The 20,688-nt window shown below is 43.7% G+C and overlaps 1 long non-coding RNA gene across 1 annotated transcript; it reads right to left on the bottom strand.

Moving 5' to 3' along the window:
- Nucleotides 1–415: 415 nt before the first annotated feature.
- LOC135229607 (uncharacterized) lies at nucleotides 416–19,978 on the bottom strand. The gene is made up of 3 exons (XR_010320292.1): nucleotides 19,893–19,978; nucleotides 18,466–18,664; nucleotides 416–4,383 (listed from the first exon to the last, which is right to left on the bottom strand). It is a non-coding gene; the product is annotated as an uncharacterized LOC135229607 (long non-coding RNA).
- Nucleotides 19,979–20,688: the final 710 nt, after the last annotated feature.

The raw sequence follows: 20,688 nt of genomic DNA, 5'->3' as shown, positions 1-20,688 counted from the left end.
TATCTTAAACAGTTAGAAATAGAACTACCATACAACCCAGAAATCCCACGCCTCGGAATATACCCTAAAAATACAAGACCCTTCACACAAACAGATATATGCACACCCATGTTTATTGCAGCTCTGTTTACAATAGCAAAAAGCTGGAAGCAAACAAGATGTCCATCAACAGACGAATGGGTAAATAAATTGTGGTATATTCACACAATGGAATATTACGCATCGATAAAGAACAGTGACAAATCTCTGAAACACTTCATAACATGGAGGAATCTGGAAGGCATTATGCTGAGCGAAATGAGTCAGTTGCAAAAGGACAAATATTGTATAAGACCACTATTATAAGATCTTGAGAAATAGAAAAAACGGAAAAGAACACATACTTTTGTGGTTACAAAGGGGGGAGGGAGGGAGGGAGGGAGGGAGAGGGCTTTTTATTGATCAATCTGTAGATGGGAACTGCTTTGGGTGAAGGGAAAGACAACACTCAAAACATGGAAGGTCAGCCTAATTGGACAGGATTAAAAGTAAAGAGGTTTTCGAGAGAAAATGAAAGCTTCAAAGGATAGCGAAGCAGGGGCTGGGGTCTGGGGAACTTGGTTTGAGAGGACTTCTAAATCAATGGGCAAAACAATTCTATTATGAAAACACTCTGCATCCCACTTTGAATTGTGGCACCTGGGGTCCTAAATGCCAACAAGCAGCCATCTAAAATACATTAATTGGTCTCAACCCACCGGGAGCAAAGGCAAAGGAAGAACACCAAGGTCACACGACAACTAAGAACCCAAGAGACAGAAAGGGCCACTTGAACCAGAGACCAACAATATCCTGAGACCAGAAGAACTAGTTGGTGCCCGGCCACAATCGATGTCTGCCCTGTCAGGGAACACAACAGACAACTCCTGAGGGAGCAGGAGACCAATGGGATGCAGACCCCAAATTCTCATTAAAAGACCACACCTAATGGTATGATTGCGACTAGAGGAATCCCAGAGACAATGCTCCCCAGAACTTCTGATGGCACAGGACAGGAACCATCCCCGAAGACAAATCATCAGGCATGAAAAGGACTGGTCAGTGGGGGGGAGAGAGATACTGATGAAGAGTGAGCTAATTAAATCAGGTGGACACAGGAGAGTGTGTTGGCAACTCTTGACTGGAGGGGGGATGGGAAGATAGAGAGAGAGGGAAGAAGGTAAAATTGGCACGAAACGAGAGACTGTAAGGGCTGACTCAATAGGGGGAGAGCAAGTGGGAGAAGGGAGTAAGATGTATGTAAACCTACATGTGACAGACTGATTGAAATGGTAAATGTTCACTTGAAGCTTAATAAAAATTAAAAAAAAAAAAATTTCATTAGAGGAGCTCAACAGCAGATTTGAGCAAGAAAGCAGGAAAATGTAAACTTGAAAAAGCACAACTGAAATTATTCTAACTGAGGAGCATAAAGGAAAAAGAATGAAGAAAATGAATAGAGCCTAAGGGACCTGCGGGACAACATCAAGCATACCAATATACTCATTAAGGGAGTCCCAGAAAGGAAAGAAAGATGAAAGGACAGAAAGAATATTTAAAAACGTAATGACTGGAAGTTTCCCAAATGTCATCTAGATATCCAAGAAGCTCAATAAACTCAAAGGACAGTAAATACATAGATATCCACAGACAGACATAATCAAAATGTCAAAAGACGAAGACAGAAACTTGAAAGCAGCAACAGATAAGTGACCCCTAATGTACAAGAGAGTCTCAACAAGTTTAACTGTTGATTTTTCATCAGAAACCATTGAGACAAGAAAATAGTCGAATGATGTATGTAAGGTACTGGAAAAAAAATACAGAAACAAAACTATGAACCAAGATGTCAATATCTAGCAAAACTATCTTTCAAAAATGAAGGTGAAATTAAGACATGCCCAGATACACAAAACCTGAGGGAGTATGTTAGCAGCAGAACTGCCTTATGAGAAATGCTACAGGGAATCATCCTGGCTGGCACGGAAGGACACTAGACAGTAACTTGAAGCCATAAAAAGAAACGAAGACTCCGTAAAGGTAACTACTTAGATAAAACAAAGTCGGTAATATTTTTATATCACGCCTCTCTTTTTTTCATATATGATTTAAAGCACAAATGCATAAAAATACTTACACATCTCTCTTAATGGACACACAATGTATAAAGATGCAATTTTTGTAACAGCAACGTAAGTAGGGGAGGTAACTGAGCTGAATAAAAGCAGAATGTTGTATACTGTTGAAGCTAAATTTGTATTAACTAAAAGAAGATTGTTATGAACATAAGATATTAATTGTAATCCTCATGGTCACCACTAAGAAGTTAAAAAACATAAGGAAAGGAAATAAGGAGAGGATCAAAATTGTACACTTGAAAAAAATCAGTCAAACACAAAAGTGGACGGTAGTGAAGAAAATGAGAAACAAAATATGTATATGACCTACTACAAAGTAGAAGACATAAGTCCTTCCTTATCATTAATCGCTTTAAATTTAAATAGATTAAATTCACAATTGGGATCATTAAAGTTGTGTGTCAACTTTGTTGGACCATGATTCTCAGTGCTTTGGCAGTTATGATGTAGTTTAGCAGTCGTATAACGATGCAATCATTTCCATGATGAGATGTGATATAATGTGATTACCTCCATGATGGGATCTGCTGTGAGTAGCCAATCAGATCTAAGGGAGTTTCCTCGGGGGTGTGGAATGCATCCAATATAGGTGGACTTTCTGGCAAGGCTCTTGAGCTTTTGCTAACTCGGAATCCTGCAGCTGGCTCCTCTTCATCTGATCTCAAGTTTTTGGGACTTGAACTCTCAGCTTACCTTCCAATTTTGGGATTCACCAGCCTCCGCAGTCTGTGAGCTGCGGCCTGCCAGCTTACCTGCCGATCTTGAGATCTGTCAGCCTTTGCAGCCTGTGAGCCACAGACCTGTTGTATGACCTGCAGATCTTGAGTTCTGCAGTCCCTGCATCTATGTGAGTCAGGAGAAGCCACAAGCCTGACCCATGGACTTGAGACTTACCAGCCTCTACAGCCTCGTGAGCCATTTTCTTGATATAAAGCTATTTATATATAAATATATATATATACACCTCACTGGTTTTGTTTCTCTAGAGAACCCAGCCTAAGATACCAATTAAAAGACAAACATTGGCAGAATGCATAAAAAAATCATTCGATTGCTATCAAGCTGATCTGACTCGTGGTGACCCCTCCCCTCATGTGTGTCAGAGTAGTACTGACACACAAGTGTGTCAGTTCAATGGCTAATTTTTCAAAAGTAGATCACCAAGCCTTTCTTCCAAAGTGCCTCTGGGTGGACTCAAACCTCCAACATTTTGGTTAGCAGCTGAATGCATTAACCGTTTGTACCTCCCAAGGACTACAACATGTATCTATGTTTATTTCTGTGTTACTTCTCTTTATACTATATACATACATACACACATACACACACATAGACATCCATGAGTGGTTCATACAGATGCTCTGGACTTCAACTAGCAGGGCTCTATTAATTATTGATAGAAAAGTACTGATACCAGTTATAAATGCGTATTTGTCCATTTCCCCTTTCAGATTTATTAGTTTTTGTATTTTGGAGCGCTGTTGTTAGACATGTACACATTTAGGAGTGTTTTATCTTTTTGGAGAATTGAACCTTTATTATGTTATGTCCCTACTTATTCCCAATAATACTCCTTTTTCTGAAGTATAATTTGTCTGATATTAATACAGCCACTGCAGTAGAACTGGATAATTTTCAACCATTTCAAGAGGTAGCATAAGATCAAGAACTGATGGTATAAAAGGAAGAAATCGAAGCTGCATTGAAGGCATTGGTGAAAAACTATCCTCTCTCCACCATCTTCACTAACTCTGACACCAACTGTCCCTCACACAGCACTCCCTACTTCTCTGCCGGGTTCAATAACTCATTGCAATGGCCACACAGAACTCATAGTCCATATTCACGATTATGGGGTTTATTAGGGAAGTAACAGTTATAACTCAGGCTCAACGACACTCAGAATACAGTTCTTCTATCAGGACAGCCTCTTCCCTCCTGTGCTCATAGGCGTGCCTCTGCCTGGCCTTGGGCCGGCCTCTCTCCAAAGGCACTCAGCTTTCCTTCTCCATGGGCCATCATCTCCTATAGCCAGGTCCCTGTTGCTCGGTCTCTCCTGCCATGGCATCTTACCATCTTCAGGGTTACAGCTTCCTCTCTCTATCTCAGTCTCCTGCTTCTAGGAGCTTCTCAGTGCAGGGATCTCAGGTCCATAATATACGCTTGGCTCTTGGCTGTTCTTCCTTGATGGGAGTTGAATCCTCCTCTTTGCTCTGGAACTGGTTCTCTTTGAAGGGAAAATAAACAATCCCCTTGGTGAGCCACAATTACCCTATCACACAGTCCTGCCCAAGCACCAGGGTGGATGTTATAAGACCATGGCTAGAAAGGCCACACAAAGTAAACAATCACATCACAGTACCTTGGACTCATTTTTCAAGTGAAGTACCAAAAATCCCATACAAACAGATTGGTAAAGAATATAATCAACAGCAAGAACATTTTCATACTTATGTTTTCTGTATTTGGAAGAAATCTATAGCACTATTCTTATTTTGCCAATTCACAGGGATCACAGAGATTAGTGGTAGATGTTGCAGTACCAGAAAACTCTCTGGTCAAACAGTCTGTGAGCAGTCTTACAAACATGGATATTCCACCAGAGTCAAAAGAATGACGTTACATATCATCAAAGAGAACATTTCAAGATCTAGCCTGAAGTACAATGTTATCACTGATAGGCTAAAATCCATACACTTACAAGGAAGACCAGTTTATATGACTATTCAAATTTATGCACCAACCACTAATGCCAAAGACAAAGAAATTGAAGATTTTAAACAACTTCTGCAGCCTGAAATTGATCAAACATGCAATCAAGATGCATTGATAATTACTGGTCATTAGAATGTTAAAGTTGGAAACAAAGAAGGAAAAGTAGTTGGAAAATACAGCATCGCTGAAATAAATGACGCCAGAAATCTCATGAAAGAATTTTGCAAGACCAGTGACTCATCCACTGCAAATATTTTTTTTCACCAACATAAACGGCAGCTATACACGTGGACTTTACCAGATGGAATACACAGGAATCAAACTGACTACATCTGTGGAAAGAGAAGATGGGAAAACTCATATCATCAGTCAGAACAAGGCCAGGGATCGATTGTGAAACAGACTGTCAATTGCTCACATGGGAGTTCAAGTTGAAACTGAAGAAAATTAGAATAAGTCAAAAGGGGCCAAAATATGACCTTGAGTATATCTCACCTGTATTTAGAGACCACCTCAAGAACACATTTTACGTGTTGAACACTAATGACTGAAGACCAGACGAGTTGTGGAATGACATCAAGGACATCACACATGAAGAAAGCAAGAGATCCTTTAAAAGACAGGAAAGAAAGAAAAGACCAAAACGGATGTCGGAAGTGACTCTGAACGTTGCTCTTGAATGTCGAGTAGCTAAAGTGAAAGGAAGAAATGATGAAGTTTTGAGTATTGAGACGCCACCAGTGATCCCTCTTACAAAAAAGACCAGAAAAAACAAGTGAAGCGATTATATTTATGACAAGCTAGGAGCCCTGAACATCAAAGGTAAAGTTAGAAAACGGACTCAGCGGCGGAGGGAGGGAGAGACTATTCAGAAGCAGAGAGGAGTTACTGAACCTGAATAGCCAGGAAGCCTCAGGCACCGTTCCCTGGAGCGACTGCAGTGGGGCTGGCAGTGGCGTTCCAGAGGCGCTTAGCTCAGGGAAAGACAGCAAGTTGCACAGACTACTCACACCTCCAGAACAAGAGAAGAACGGCACTCTCAGCAAAAGCTAATTACTTGTGTTTATTTTACCACGCCCCCAGCCCCCAAGCTGGCTTCAGTGGCTGTCAACTTCCCTGGGCCTGAGATAGGCCCTGGTAGCGCTCTGAGCCATTTTTCCATCCTTGAAGAAGGTATAAGTTCACAACTGGGGGAAAGATAATCTGCCAGCTCAATTAAGCTGGGGAGCTCAGGACAGAAGCAGCTCTTGTTCAGGAACAAACAGTCCATGGGCTTTGAATACCTTTCACCCCAGCATGGACCTGTGTGGGCCCATTTCAGGAGAATAGGCCCTTGTTGCCAGACTGCAACTGTTTCAGCTGAACGGTGGAAAGATGGGTGTTTGATGTTTGATACCGCTTTGCCTATTAAACAGGGTCTTCACCTCCCCACATCAGGGGCCTAAGGACTGGTGGCCCCACCCACAATACCTAGCCACCTGTGACAGGGTTCCAAGGATAAGTAGTACCGCCCAGAACTTACAACCAAAAGCATTGGGTACCCATCGCCCTTCTGCAGAACCCACCCGTGTGCTCTACAGAACAGGGATGCGCTTTCCTCACAGACACTCAGAGGACAGCTGTCAGACCCCTGCCTTGATCAGAGTCTGACCCCCTACTGCAGCCAGATACTTCTGCCTACACCAATAACCCCTGCCCCTCTAAGACTGCAGGACAGAGCCTGTACCTTACACTTTATGACCAACTACCTGGGCACCTGAGTTGAATCCATACAAGAAAACTAAATGAACTCCTAGGCTCATATACCTGGTAACAGTGCTAGCCATCTGGTGATAGTACATTAGAGCTTCAAAGGTGAAAATAATCAACCTAGCCCACTCAAGCAGCTTATTTGGGTATACCAAAACTAAACAAAGCAAGAAGCTAGGATATAAAAAGCAAGCATAAAATAAACTAGTACAATAACTTATAGATTGCTCAGAGATAACAGTCAACATCAAATCACATAAAGAGGCAGACACGGGGGCAGGACCAAGATGGCTGACTAGGTAGAAGATTCCGCTTATCCCTCTTGAAACAAAGACTCGAAAAAACAAGTGAACTGATTACATAAAGGACAATCTACAAACCCTGACCATCAAACACAGAACTAAGGAGCTGACCTGAGTGACGGGGGAGTGAAAAGCCACGCTGCAGCAGGGACCGCTTCCAGAGCCAGTGTCCCACGCCGCAGCCTTGAGCCCTCGCGGTTTCCTCATGTCAGAGTGGTGGGGCTGATTGTGGCTTACTGAGACAGGGAAGAAGAGATATAGGCCTAACCCTCAGGACCAACCTCAGAGGGGACCCAGGCAGCACACGCAGGCTCCAAACAGACGCAGCTGACAGGGAAACGAAAAACTATAGGGAAGCAGCGACTGGTTTTGGAGCCTGGAGTGCAGCATCCCAGAAAGGAAACCCTGGTGCTGGGCTTTGGACTAAGTGTGGGGGAGCCGATTGTGGCTTCCTGAGATGGTGTGAGCATGGATGCAGCCCTAACCCTCTGGGACAGTCTCAGCAGGGATCCAGCCAGCACACACGAGCGACACAATGCTCTGGAATCTCAGAAAAAACAGTCCTCACCAAACAACATAAGTAACTTTCTATATTTTGCCAGGCTACTCTCTTCTATATATCTGATTCCACCCCTCATTGCCCCAGCCAGCTTCATTAACATTGGAATTCTCTGTGCCAGACAGTGAAGTGCACTGCTGGATTTTTTTTCTTCTTTCTTTTCTAACCCATTCTCCTGGCCTGAGAAAAGCAGCATTTAACAATCAAAGAAAAAATCCTTCCCTGACTTCCCTAAACTGAAATAACAGTACAGAATCAGCTCCATCCAGGTATTAACAGACCCATAGTCTTTGGCTTTCACCCTACAGGTAACTAGGTGGCTATTACAATGTAAAGGCAATTCTGATAGAGATCTGACCATAATTGTTTTAGCTCAGCAGTGGAAAGGCAAGTTTTGGAGGTCAGATACCTCTCTACCTATTAAACAGAGCCCTCGCTGATCCACACCAGCGAACTGAGGGCTGAGACTCCACCCACACCACCTAGCCACCTGCTAGAGGGGTCTGAGAATAGTGACGCCTACCCAAGCATTGGGTGCCTAAGATACAGCTGCAAAGCCCACCCACCAGAGTGCTCTAGAGAATAGAGCCACACCTACCTCACTGACACTTGAAGGAAGGCTGTCAGCATCCTGCCCTCCTCGAAATGTGACCCCATGCCACTCATAGAAACTGGTGCATAAACCATCACCACTACTCCTCTAAGATAATAGGTGAGAGCCTACACCACACACTAGGTGACCAGCTATCACGACACCTGAGCTGATTCTATTCAAGAATAGTGAATGGACTCATACACTTATATACCTGGTAACAGCTCAGGCAAGCTGGTAATAGGACGTAAGTGATTCAAAAGCTACATCAATCACGATACCACAATCTAGTAGCCCGTCTGGGTGTATTGTAACAAAACAAAATAAGAAGATAAGACTCAGTGAGCAAATATAAAAGAAAATATTACAATATCTTATAGATGGATCAGAGACAGCAGTCAACATCAAATCACATGAAGAAGCAGACCATTATTGCTTCTACAAACCCCCAAATCAAAGAATCAAAATCATTCCCAGATGTAGATACATTCCTAGAATTGCCAAATGTAGAATATAAACAAATTGTATACAGAATGCTTCAAGACATCAGGAATGACCTCACAAATGAAATAAGGCAATCTACAGAAAACACCAAGGAATACGCGGATAAAGTAGTTGAAGATATCCAAAAGATTATTCAACAACATAGTGAAAAAATTAATAAGCTGTAAGAATCCATAGAGAGACAGCATTCAGAAATCCAAAAGATTACAATAAAGTCACAGAATCAGACAACTCAATAGGAAGTCAGAGGAGCAGAATAGAGGAACTGGAACGCAGAGTGGGGGAGCTGGAGGATAAGGCAATTGACACAAATATAGTTGAAGAAAAATCAAATAGAATTTAAAACTATGAAGAAACCCTAAGAATCATGGGGGACTCTATCAAGAATAATTTGCGTGTGATTGGAGTTCCAGAACAGGGAGGGATAACAGAAAATACAGAGAGAACAGTGGAAGATCTGATGGGAGAAAAATTCCCTGGCATTGTGAAAGATGAAAAGATATCTACCCAAGATGCTCATCGAACCTCATACAAAATAGATCCCAAAAGAAAATCACCAAGACATATTATCAAACCTGCCAAAACCAAAGATAAAGAGAAATTTCAAAAGCACCCGAGGATAAACGAAAAGTTACCTACAAAGGAGAATCAATAAGTTTGCACTACTCGGCAGAAACCATGCAGGCAAGAAGACAATGGGATAACATATATAGAGCACTGAAAGAGGAAAAACTGTCAGCGAACAATCATATATCCAGCAAAATTCTAAAACATGAAGGTGAAATTAAGATATTTACAGATAAACACAAGCTTAGAGAATTTGCAAAAACCAAACCAAAACTGCAAGAATTACTGAAGGAAATTCTTTGGTCAGAAAATCAATAATATCAGATACCAACACAACACAAGGTCACAGAACAAAACATCCTGATATCAACACAGATAGGGAAATCACAAAAACAAAATAAGATTAATTAAAAAAAATGCTCAAAAGAGGGAATCATTGATGTGATTATGTAAAAGATTACGATAGTGAAAAAAGAGGGACTAAATACAGGAGGCTTAGAAATTACATATGGAGAGGAAACCAAGGCGATACAGGGCGAAACAACTTAGGTTTTTACTTACTCAAACCAGGGTAAATATTAAGGTAACCACAACAAGGTCTAACAATTCCATACTTCAAAATAAAAACCAAGATAAACATAACGACTCACCAAAATAAATTCAACTACTATAAAAAGGAGGAACACACATTCTACAAAGAAAAACTCAGCACAAAAAAGTAAATGGAAAATGAAATTGTCAAAAACAGGCATCAAAATGACAGCACTAAACTCATACTTATCTATAATTACACTTAATGTAAATGGACTAAATTCACCAATAAAGAGACAGAAAGTTGCAGACTGGATAAAAAAACACGATCAGTCTGTATGCTTCCTAAAAGAGACACGCTTTAGAGTTAAGAGACACAAATAAACCAAAACTGAAAGGATGGATAAAAATATATCAAGCAAACAACAATCAAAAAAGAGCAGGAGAGGCAATATTAATTTCCAACAAAATAGACTTTAAAATTAAATCCACCACAAAGGATAAAGAAGGACACTACATAAAGATTAAAGGGACAATTTACCAGGTACATATAACCGTATTAAATATTTATGCACCCAATGATAGGGCCACAACATTCATAAAACAAATGTTAACAGAATTAAAAAGTGAGATAGACACCTCCACAATTATAGCAGGAGACTTCAACACAACACTCTCAGTGAAGGATAGGAAATGCAGTAAGAAGCTCAATACAGACATGGAAGATCTAATTGCTACAATTAAACAACTTCACTTCATAGACTTATACAGAACACTCCACCCAACAGCTGCAAACTATAATTTCTTTTCTAGTGCACATGAAACATTCTCTAGAATAGATCACATATTAGGTCATAAAACAAGCCTTTGCAGAACCCAAAACACTGAAATATTACAAAACATCTTCTCTGAACAAAAGACCATAAAAGTAAAAATCAATAACAGAAAAACCAGGGAAAAGAAATCAAATGCTTGGAAACTGCACAATACCCTGCTCAAAAAAGACTGGGTTATGGAAGACCTTAAGGAGGGAATAAAGAAATTCACAGAATTCAACAAGACTGAAAACACTTCCTATGAAAACCTTTGGGACATGGTGAAAGCAGTGCTCAGAGGTCAATTTGTATCAATAAAGGCACACATATTAAAGAAGAGCCAAAATGAAAGAACTGTCCCTACAACTTGAACAAACAGAAAGAGAGCAACAAAAGGAACTGTCAGGCACCAAAAGAAAGAAAAAATAAAAACTACAGCAAAATTAAATGAATTAGAGAATAGAAAAACAATTGAAAGAGTTAACAAGGCCAAAAACTGCTTCTTTGAAAAAATTAACAAAATTGATAAACCATTGGCCAGACTGACTAAAGAAATACAGGAAAAGAAACCAATAATCCGAATAAGAAATGGGATGGGCCATATCACAACAGATCCAACTGAAATTAAAACAATCATATCAGATTACTACAAAAAATTGTATTCTAACAAATTTGAAAACTTAGAAAAAATGGATGAATTCCTAGAAACACACTACCTACCTAAACTAACACAAACTGAAGTACAACAACTAAATAGACCCATAACAAAAAAAGAGATTGAAAAGGTAATCAAAACACTCCCAACAAAAAAAAGCCCTGGCCCTGACGGCTTCACTGCAAAGTTCTACCAAACTTTCAGGGAAGACTTACCACTACTACTGAAGGTATTTCAAAGCATAGAAAAGGACGGAATACTACCTAACTCCTTCTATGAAGCCAGCATAACCCTGATACCAAAACCAGCTAAAGACAACACAAAAAAAGAAAATTACAGACCTATATCCCTCATGAACATAGATGCAAAAATCCTCAACAAAATTCGAGCCAGTAGAATTCAACAACATATCAAAAAAATAATCCACCATAACCAAGTAGGATTTATACCAGTTATGCAAGGTTGGTTCAATATTAGAAAAACAATTAATGTAATCCACCACATAAAAAAAGGACAAGAACCACATAATTTTATCAATTGATACAGAAAAGGCATTTGACAAAGTCCAACACCCACTCATGATAAAAACTCTCAGCGAAATAGGAATAGAAGGAAAATTCCTCAACATAATAAAGGGTATTGATACAAAGCCAATACCCAGCATCATCCTAAATGGAGAGAGCTTGAAAGCATTTTCCTTGAGAACAAGAAACTGACAAGGATCCCCTTTATCACCGCTCTTATTCAGCATTGTGCTAGAGGTCCTAAATACTATCTCTCTATGGACAAAGAAATAAAGGGCATCCAGATTGGTAAGGAAGAAATAAAATTATCTCTATTTCCAAAGACATTATCTTATACACAGAAAACCCTGAGGAATCCTCAAGAAAACTAATAGAAGGGTTCAGCAAAGTTTCAGATTACAATACAAACACACAAAATCAGTTGGATTCCTCTATATCAACAAAAAGAACATTGAAGAGGAAATCATCAAATGAATACCATTCACAGCAGCCCCCAAGAAGATAAAATACTTAGGAATAAACCTTACCAAAAATGTAAAAGTGCTATACCAAGAAAACTACAAGGTACTACTGCAAAAAGAACAAAAGGGACCTACGTAATTGGAAAAACATATCTTGCTCATGGATAGGAAGACAACATTGTAAAATTGTCCATTCTATCAAAAGCACTTCTGATCCAAATTCCAATGACATTTTTTAAAAAGATGGAGAAACAAATCACCAACTTCATATGGAAGGGAAAGAAGTTGCGGATAAGTAAAGCATTACTAAAAAAGAACAAAGTGGGAGGACTCACTCTGCCTGATATTAGAACAAATTATACTGTCACAGTAGTCAAAACAGCCTGGTACTGGTACAGCAACAGACACATAGACCAATGGAACAGAATTGAGAATCCAGATATAAATCCATCCACATATGAGCAGCTGATATTTGCCAAAGGCCCAGTGTCAGTTAACTGGGGAGAAGATAGTCTTTTTAACAAAAGGTGCTGGCGTAACTGTATAGCCACCTCCAAAAAATGAAACAGGACCCCTACCACACACCATGCACAAAAACTAACTCCAAATGGATCAAAGACCTAAACATAAAATCTAAAACGATAAAGATCATGGAAGAAAAAATAGGGACAACATTAGGAGACCTAATACATGGCATAAACAGAATACAAAACATTACTAAAAATGACGAAGAGAAACCAGATAACTGGGAGCTCCTAAAAATCAAACACCTATGCTCATCTAAAGACTTCACCAAAAGAGTAAAAAGACCACCTACAGACTGGGAAAAAGTTTTCAGCTAAGACATCTCCACCCGGTGCCTGATCTCTAAAACCTACATGACTCTGCTAAAACTCAACCACAAAAAGACAAACACCCCAATTAAAAAATGGGCAAAGGATATGAACAGACACTTCACTAAAGAAGACATTCAGGCAGCTAACAGATACATAAGGAAATGCTCTCGATCATTAGCCATTAGAGAAATGCAAATCAAAACTACAATGAGATTCCATCTCACTCCAACAAGGCTGGCATTAATCCAAAACACACAAAACAAATAAATGTTGGAGAGGCTGTGGAGAGACTGGAACACTTATACTCTGCTGGTGGGAATGTAAAATGGTATACAACCACATTGGAAATCAATTTGGTGCTTCCTTAAAAAGCTAGAAATAGAACTACCATACAACCCAGCAATCCCACTCCTCGGAATATATCCTAGAGAAATAAGAGCCTTTACACAAATAGATATATGCACTTCCACGTTTACTGCAGCACTGTTTACAATAGCAAAAAGATGGAACCAACCAAGGTGCCCATCAATGGATGAATGGATAAATAAATTATGGTATATTCACACAATGGAATACTGCACATCAACAAAGAACAGTGACGAATCTGTGAAACACTTCATAACATGGAGAAACCTGGAAGGCATTATGCTGAGTGAAATTAGTAGCAAAAGGTCAAATATTGTATAAGACCACTATTATAAGATCTTGAGAAATAGTTTAAACTGAGAAGAACATATTCCTTTGTTGTTATGAGGGGGGGAGGGAGGGAGGGTAGGAGAGGGGTATTTACTAAAGAGATAGACAAGAACTACTTTCGGTGAATGGAAGAACAACACTCAACACAGTGGAGATCAGCACAACTGGACTAAACCAAAGTAAAGAAGTTTCCTGAATAAACTGAATGCTTCGAAGGTCAGCAAAGCAGGGGCAGGGGTTTGGGGACCATGGTTTTAGGGGACATCTAAGTCAACTGGCATAATAAAATCTATTAAGAAAACATTCTGCATCCCACTTTGAAAAGTGGCATCTGGGATCTAGCAAGCAGCCATCTCAGATGCATCAATGATTCTCAACCCACCTGGATCAAGGGAGAATGGAGAACACCAAGAACATAAGATAATAACGAGCCCAAGAGACAGAAAGGACTACATGAACTAGAGACTACATCATCCTGAGATCAGAAGAACTAGACAGTGCTGGGCCACAACCAACGACTGCCCTGACGGGGAACATAACAGAGATCCCTTGAGGGAGCAGAACAATGGGATGCAGACCCAAAATTCTCATAAAAAGACCAGACTTAATGGTCTGACTGAGACTGGAAGGACCCCAGTGATCATGGCCCCCACACCTTCCGTTTACCCACTATGGGAACCATCCCCAAAGCCAGTTCATCAGACATGGGTTGGACTAGACAATGGATTGGAGAGGGATGCTGGTGAGGCGTGAGCTACTTGGTTTGGGTGGACACTTGAGACTATGTTGGCATCTCCTGCCTGGAAGGGAGATGGGTGGGTAGAGGGGCTTAGAAACTGGCAAAATAGTCACGGAAAGAAAGAGTGGAAGGAGGGAGTGGGCTGTCCCATTGGGGGGAAAGTAATTGGGAATATGTAACAAGTTGTGTATAAGTTTTTATGTGAGAGACTGGCTTGATTTGTAAACTTTCACTTAAAACACAATAAAAATTATTAAAATAAAAAAAAAAAGCTGACCCATGATTGCTTCAACAAGCTCTCAGAACTAAGACTCAAGGAATCTTCTCGATGAAGGTGCAATCCTGGAATTACCGGATACAGAATACAAAAGATTAATATACAGAACTCTCAAAGATATCAGGAAGGAAATGAGGCAAAATACAGAACAAGTCAAGGAACACAAAGATAAAGCAGCTGAAGAAATTAAAAAGGTTACTCAAGCACATAATTAAAAATTTAATAACCTGCAAGAAACCATAGAGAGACTGCAATCAGAAATTCAGAAGATTAACAATAAAATTACAGAATTAGAAAACTCGACAGAAAGTAAGAAGAGCACAATTGAAGAACTGGAAGGCAGAATTACTGAGAATGAAGATAAAACTCTTGGGACCAATATATTTGAAAAGAAACCAGATAAAAGAATTTTAAATGAAGAAATCCAAAGAATCATGTGGGACTTTATCAAGAGAAATAACTATGAGTGATTGTAGTACCAGAATAGGGAGGGCTAACAGAAAATACACAGGGAACTGTTGAAGATTTGTTGGCAGAAAACTTCCCTGATATCATGAAAGATGCTCATCAAATTCCACATAAGGTGATCTCAAAAGAAAGTGACTGAGACATATAATAATCAAACTTGCCAAAATCAAACATAAAGAGAATTTTAAGAGAAGCTAGGGATAAAGGAAGTCACCAAAAAAGGAGAGTAAATAATAATAAACTTGGACTACTCAGCAGAAATCATGGAGGCAAGAAGGCAATGGGATGACTTATACAAAATATTGAAGGAAAAAAATTGCCAACCAGGAATTAAACCATAACCCTGGCCCTCTGGCCTTAGCCCTCTAACTCTAGCCCCTAAGTCCTAAGCCCCAAAGCCCCTAAGACCCTAAGCCCTTAGGTCCTAACCCCCAAGGCCCTAAACTCTAACCCTAACCCAAACTCTAACCCCTATACCCTAAACCCTAAACCCTAACACCTAACCCCTAACCACCCTAACCTTAACGACCCTAACCCTAACCCTAACACTCGAACCCTAACCCTCTAACGCTAACCTGAAACCCTAACCCTCTAACTCTAACCCTCTAACCCTAGCCCTCTAATCCTAGCCCTAAACCTAACCCCAACCCCCAAACCCAACGCCAAACCCTAAACCTCAAATCCCTAGCCCTAAACCTAAGAATGAGTCTAAGCCTAACCCTATCACTTAACCCTAAACCCTAAACCCTAACACTTAAAACCCTAACACCCTTAGCCCTAATACATTCAACCCTAACACCCTAAATGCCAAAGCTCTAAACACTAACACCCTTAACCCCAACCCCTAAACCCTAAACTTAAACGCTAAACCATCTAACCCTAATACCCTAACACTAAACCCTAAACCCTAACCCCTGCCCCCAGCCCTAACCCTCACTCTAAGCCTTAAACCCTAAACCTTAAGTCCTAAACCCTAGGCTCTAAGCCCTAAGCCCTAAACCCTAAGTCCTAAAACCCTAAACTCTAAGCCTTAAGCCCTAAACATAACCCTCTAACCCTAAACCCTAAAACCTTACCCCAGACCCATCCCACACCCCTAAACCTGAACCCCTAAACCCTAGCCCTAACCCCTAACCCTAAACCTCTAAACCATACCCCTAATCTTCTAACCCTAAACCTCCAACCCTAACCCTCTAACCCTAACTCTCTAACCCTAACCACAACACCAACCCCAACCTCTGAACCCTGAAACCCTAACCCCCAACCCTAAACCTCTGAACCCTAAGCCTAAACCCTCTAACCCTAAACCCTAACCTTCACCCCCTCACACCCTCACCTTCTCACTCCCTCACTCTATAATCTTCTCAACCTCTAACCCCCTCACCCTCTAACCCCTCACCCTCTATCTCCCTCAATCTCTAACCCCCAAACCTCTAACACCCACCCTCTTACCCCAAACCACATATCCCAAACAAACCCAACACCAACCCCAACCCTAAACCTAAATCCTGACCCCTAAAACCTAACCCAAACCCTACCGACTAAACCCCAAAACCCTAAACCCCCAAAACTGTAAACCCCAAACTGCAACCCCTAACACCTAACCTGTAAATCCAAACTCTAACCTCAAACCCTAAACCTAAGCCTAACACCTAACCCCAACCGAAAAACCCTAACCCAAACCCTAACAACCCTAACCCTAACATCCCTAACCCCAAAACCCTAACCCCAACCCCTAACCCCAAACCCTAACAACCAGAACTCTAGCAACCCTAACCCTTTTTGTTAGCAGCCGTAGCACTTAACCACTAGCCACCAGGGTTTCCATGAGCAGTCACAGGAATAGACATATGCACACCCGTGTTCACTGTGACATTATTCACAGTAGCAAAAAGATGGAAACAACCTAAGTGCTCGTCCACAGAGGAATGGATAAACAACCTACGGTACATACACACAGTGGAACACTACACGACAATGAAGACCAATGATGAATCTCCGAAACATCTCACACCATGGATGAATCTGGAGCGCATCATGCTGACTAAGTCAATCACAAAACGACATATACACTAAGAGACCACTATCATAAAAACTCATGAAAACATTTACACACAGAAACAATCCTTGATGTTCACCAGGTAGACGGAGAGTGGGTAGAGAAAAGCTAACTAAACAATAACCAAAAAAAACAAACCCACCGCCGTCGAGTCGATTCCAGCTCATAGAGACCCTATAGGACAGATTAGAACTGCCCCATAGAGTTTCCAAGGAGCGCCTGGTGGATTCGAACTGCAGACCTTTGGTTAGCACTGGTGGGTCTTAACCACTATGCCATCAGGGTTTCCAACCAAACGACAGATATATGGTAACTCTGGTGAAGGAAGAGACGGTACACAAGACTGGGAATCAACCTCAGCCTCACTCTAACCCTAACCATAACCCTAAACCACTTGTGCCCTAGCCTAGTAACCCCAGCCCTAACCCCAACCCCCAGCCACCTAAAACCTATACCCCTAAACCTAACTCCCAAACCTCTAACCCCCCAACCTGAACCTCTAACACCAAACCCTAACCCCTAACCCTAATCCTCTAACCCTTCTGCATCTCTGGGCCTCTCAACTCTCCGTCTATTTTCTCCCTCCAAATCCTACTAACACTCAGTGGAATTTTGAAGTTTCAGCTGTGCTTTGCTTCTTGTTGTCTCCACCGGTCCCATCAAGGCACTGCATCATTTATTTGCTTTGCTTCACTATTGAGTTCCAAAACCATGGCTTAGAATCACCTGACACTGAACCTCAGCGATTCGGTGCAAGGCCGCGAGAGGGCGTGCGCACCGCCGGTTCTGTTCTGCCCACCAGGCCCTCCGAGCACGGGAACCTCCTGGACCTAAGCCGGGACCGACCCGGGTACTGCTCCAGTGGCGACAGCAGAAGCTTTTCTTCCCGAGGGACCCAACGCCCCAGGGCGCTCTCTCAATACTCCCATTAATGCTACGATTATCCTAACCCACTCCTTCTGCGAGACCTAGTGGGTCCTCGACCAGGCCCAGCCTTCACGACCCGCACCCCCCTGCCGTGGTCACGTACAGGAACCTGCAGGGCCGCGCCCTCCCCGCCCAAGCTCTGCCCCTCCACACCCTGATGCCCTGCAGGCCTCTACTAGGTCACCGCCCAGGGGAGAGTTGTCGCCCCGCACGGGGGGGGGGGGCACGAGGAAACATTCGGAAACCACCCCCCAGGCACGAAGCCGACTGCCCGTATTCAGACCATGTGAGCAGGGCTGCCCCGCCGACTGGAGCCTGCAGGGCATCACTCACGTTTGTCAGCTTCTCACCGCCCTCTGGGCTCAGGGTCCCAGAGCAGCCAATCCCCCCCGGGGGGGGGGGCGGTCCGTCCGCAGGGGCTGGAAGATCGGGTTGGTGCCCATGGCCGGAGCGCTTAAAACCCTTACAAGCCCTCATAAACCGTCAGCTCCAGACCTTCAAATGTCAGCCCGAGAGACACCTAATCTCCAACCTAAAAAAAAAACCACACCTGTTGCCATCGAGTCAATTCTGACTCATAGCGACCCTATAGGACAGAGTAGAACTGCCCCACAGAGTTTCCAAGGAGCGCCTGGTGGATTCAAACTGCCAACCGTTTGGCTAGCAGCCTTAGCACTTAACCACTACGCCACCAGGGTAACCCACTGAACCCACTGCCACCAGGGTAGAGGCTCCAAATCCCACCAGTCTGAGGAACCCTCAAATCCCCTCAGCACCAGAGACCGCGTCCACAGCGACTGCTACACAGCGCCGCACAAACGTTTAAGTTAACAAACAACATGGGCGCTCAGGACCCCTTCCTGCTACCCCCACCCCCGCCACCCAGAGGGGGAGCAGGACCCGGCATCCACACTGTTAACAGACACTGAGTCGCTGCTGCTTCCACAAGGAGTAGGATCCCCGCGCTGCTCCACAGATTCCCAGGACCCCTTCCTTTCCAGGTGGGGCCGGGGCCGCGCCGACGCCCCAGCCCCGAGAGTAGACCAGCCGGCGCGGGCGCGGGCTCGGGGTGCCTCAGCCTCCCAGGCACAGCGCCCAAAACAGTAAGGGGCAGCGGGGCCTTGGGCGGGGGATCGCTCTCTCCCCGTCCCTGGCACCCTACGGAGTCTGGTGGGGGTGGGACGACGAATGGGGGCGAGTGCCCCGTCCTCAGTCTGGAGTCTCACCCCCCCGGGCGAACTCTGGGCCTTGGTTTCCCCCCCTGGCAGAGGGAGCAGGTGGGGGGCGGGGGGGGCAGGAGCCCATCACCCAGCTTGGCCCGCAAACCCGCCCCGGGCAGAGGAGGGACCTGGGCGCAGCCCTGGACACGGCCTTTCTCCCCAAGCCCTTCAAGCCCCCAGGCCCGAGGGCACTCCGCAGCTGGATCCCGCGGCTGGACCCCCCCCCCCCGCAAATCCATGGGGATGAAATTTCGCGGACCAGCTGCGTCTCCCGGGCCAGAGGCTCCCTCTCGCAGCCCTTACAGTGGCTGCGTCCGCCCGGCCCCGCACCGCGTCCGCCCCTGGGGATCACTGGGACGGGGTACGCCGGAGGGGGCGATGCCAGCTGCTAACCCAACTTCCGGACTCCTCAACCTCTGGAGACCACGGACTGCTGGGACTGGGAACCGCCCTCCTGGTGCCTTCCCTCCACACCTTCGAGGGGCCGGGCTTGTTCAGTCTGGGAGCGGGTCCCTCCACCCACCTGCCGGAGTTTCCTACCTTTCAGAAACCACGGCACGGAAAGCAGCACGAACACCGTCCGCTCTAAGGCGCGCCATCCGGCCCGGACCCCTCACCACCCGTCCGGGCGCTTCCGTGAGTAACTGGCTGGACGGCGAGGAACATGGCTGCCGGCCCCGCTCAGCGGCCCGGGTGTGGGGCGGGCGTGGGGGGGTTGGGCCTCCAGAGGGGAGGGTGGGGTCTAGAAGCAAGGACAACGCCAAGGTGTGCGGAGTGAGGAGACGGGAGACGTCAGGAGAGGGCCCTCTCGCGTGCAGAGTTAAGTATTGGAGGTGCAACGGTTAAGTGCTTGGCTAACTGAAAGGTGGGCTGTTGGAACCCACCAGCTCAGGGGTTGAAAAGATCTGAAGATGGGCTCCCGTAAAGATTCTAACCAAACAAAATCCGAACCAGTTGCTATTGAATCAATTCCGACTCATAGTGACCCTATAGGGCAGAGCAGAACTGCCCCATAGGGTTTCTAAGACTATAAGTCTTTACAGAAGCAGACTGCCATGTCTTTCTGCAAATAACCAACTGGCGGATTCGAACTGTCCACCCTTTGGTTAGCAGCCGAGCTCTTAACCACGGTGCCACCAGGGCTGCGCCATAAAGACTGCAACCTAGGAAACCTTGTGAGGCAGTTCTAAGTTGTCATACAGGGTTGATATGAGTCAGAATCTCTTGATGGCACACAACCATGATTGTACTAAGAAAAATTCCTCCAAGCATCTGCCTACATGACTCCTGAAGCAAACATGCATGCACGCTATCAAAGCAGTGCGGCCAAAGACAG

The sequence above is a fragment of the Loxodonta africana genome, unplaced genomic scaffold, assembly GCF_030014295.1.
Source record: "Loxodonta africana isolate mLoxAfr1 unplaced genomic scaffold, mLoxAfr1.hap2 scaffold_421, whole genome shotgun sequence".
Classification (NCBI taxonomy): domain Eukaryota; kingdom Metazoa; phylum Chordata; class Mammalia; order Proboscidea; family Elephantidae; genus Loxodonta; species Loxodonta africana.
This window is presented reverse-complemented; position numbering and strand designations above follow the sequence as displayed.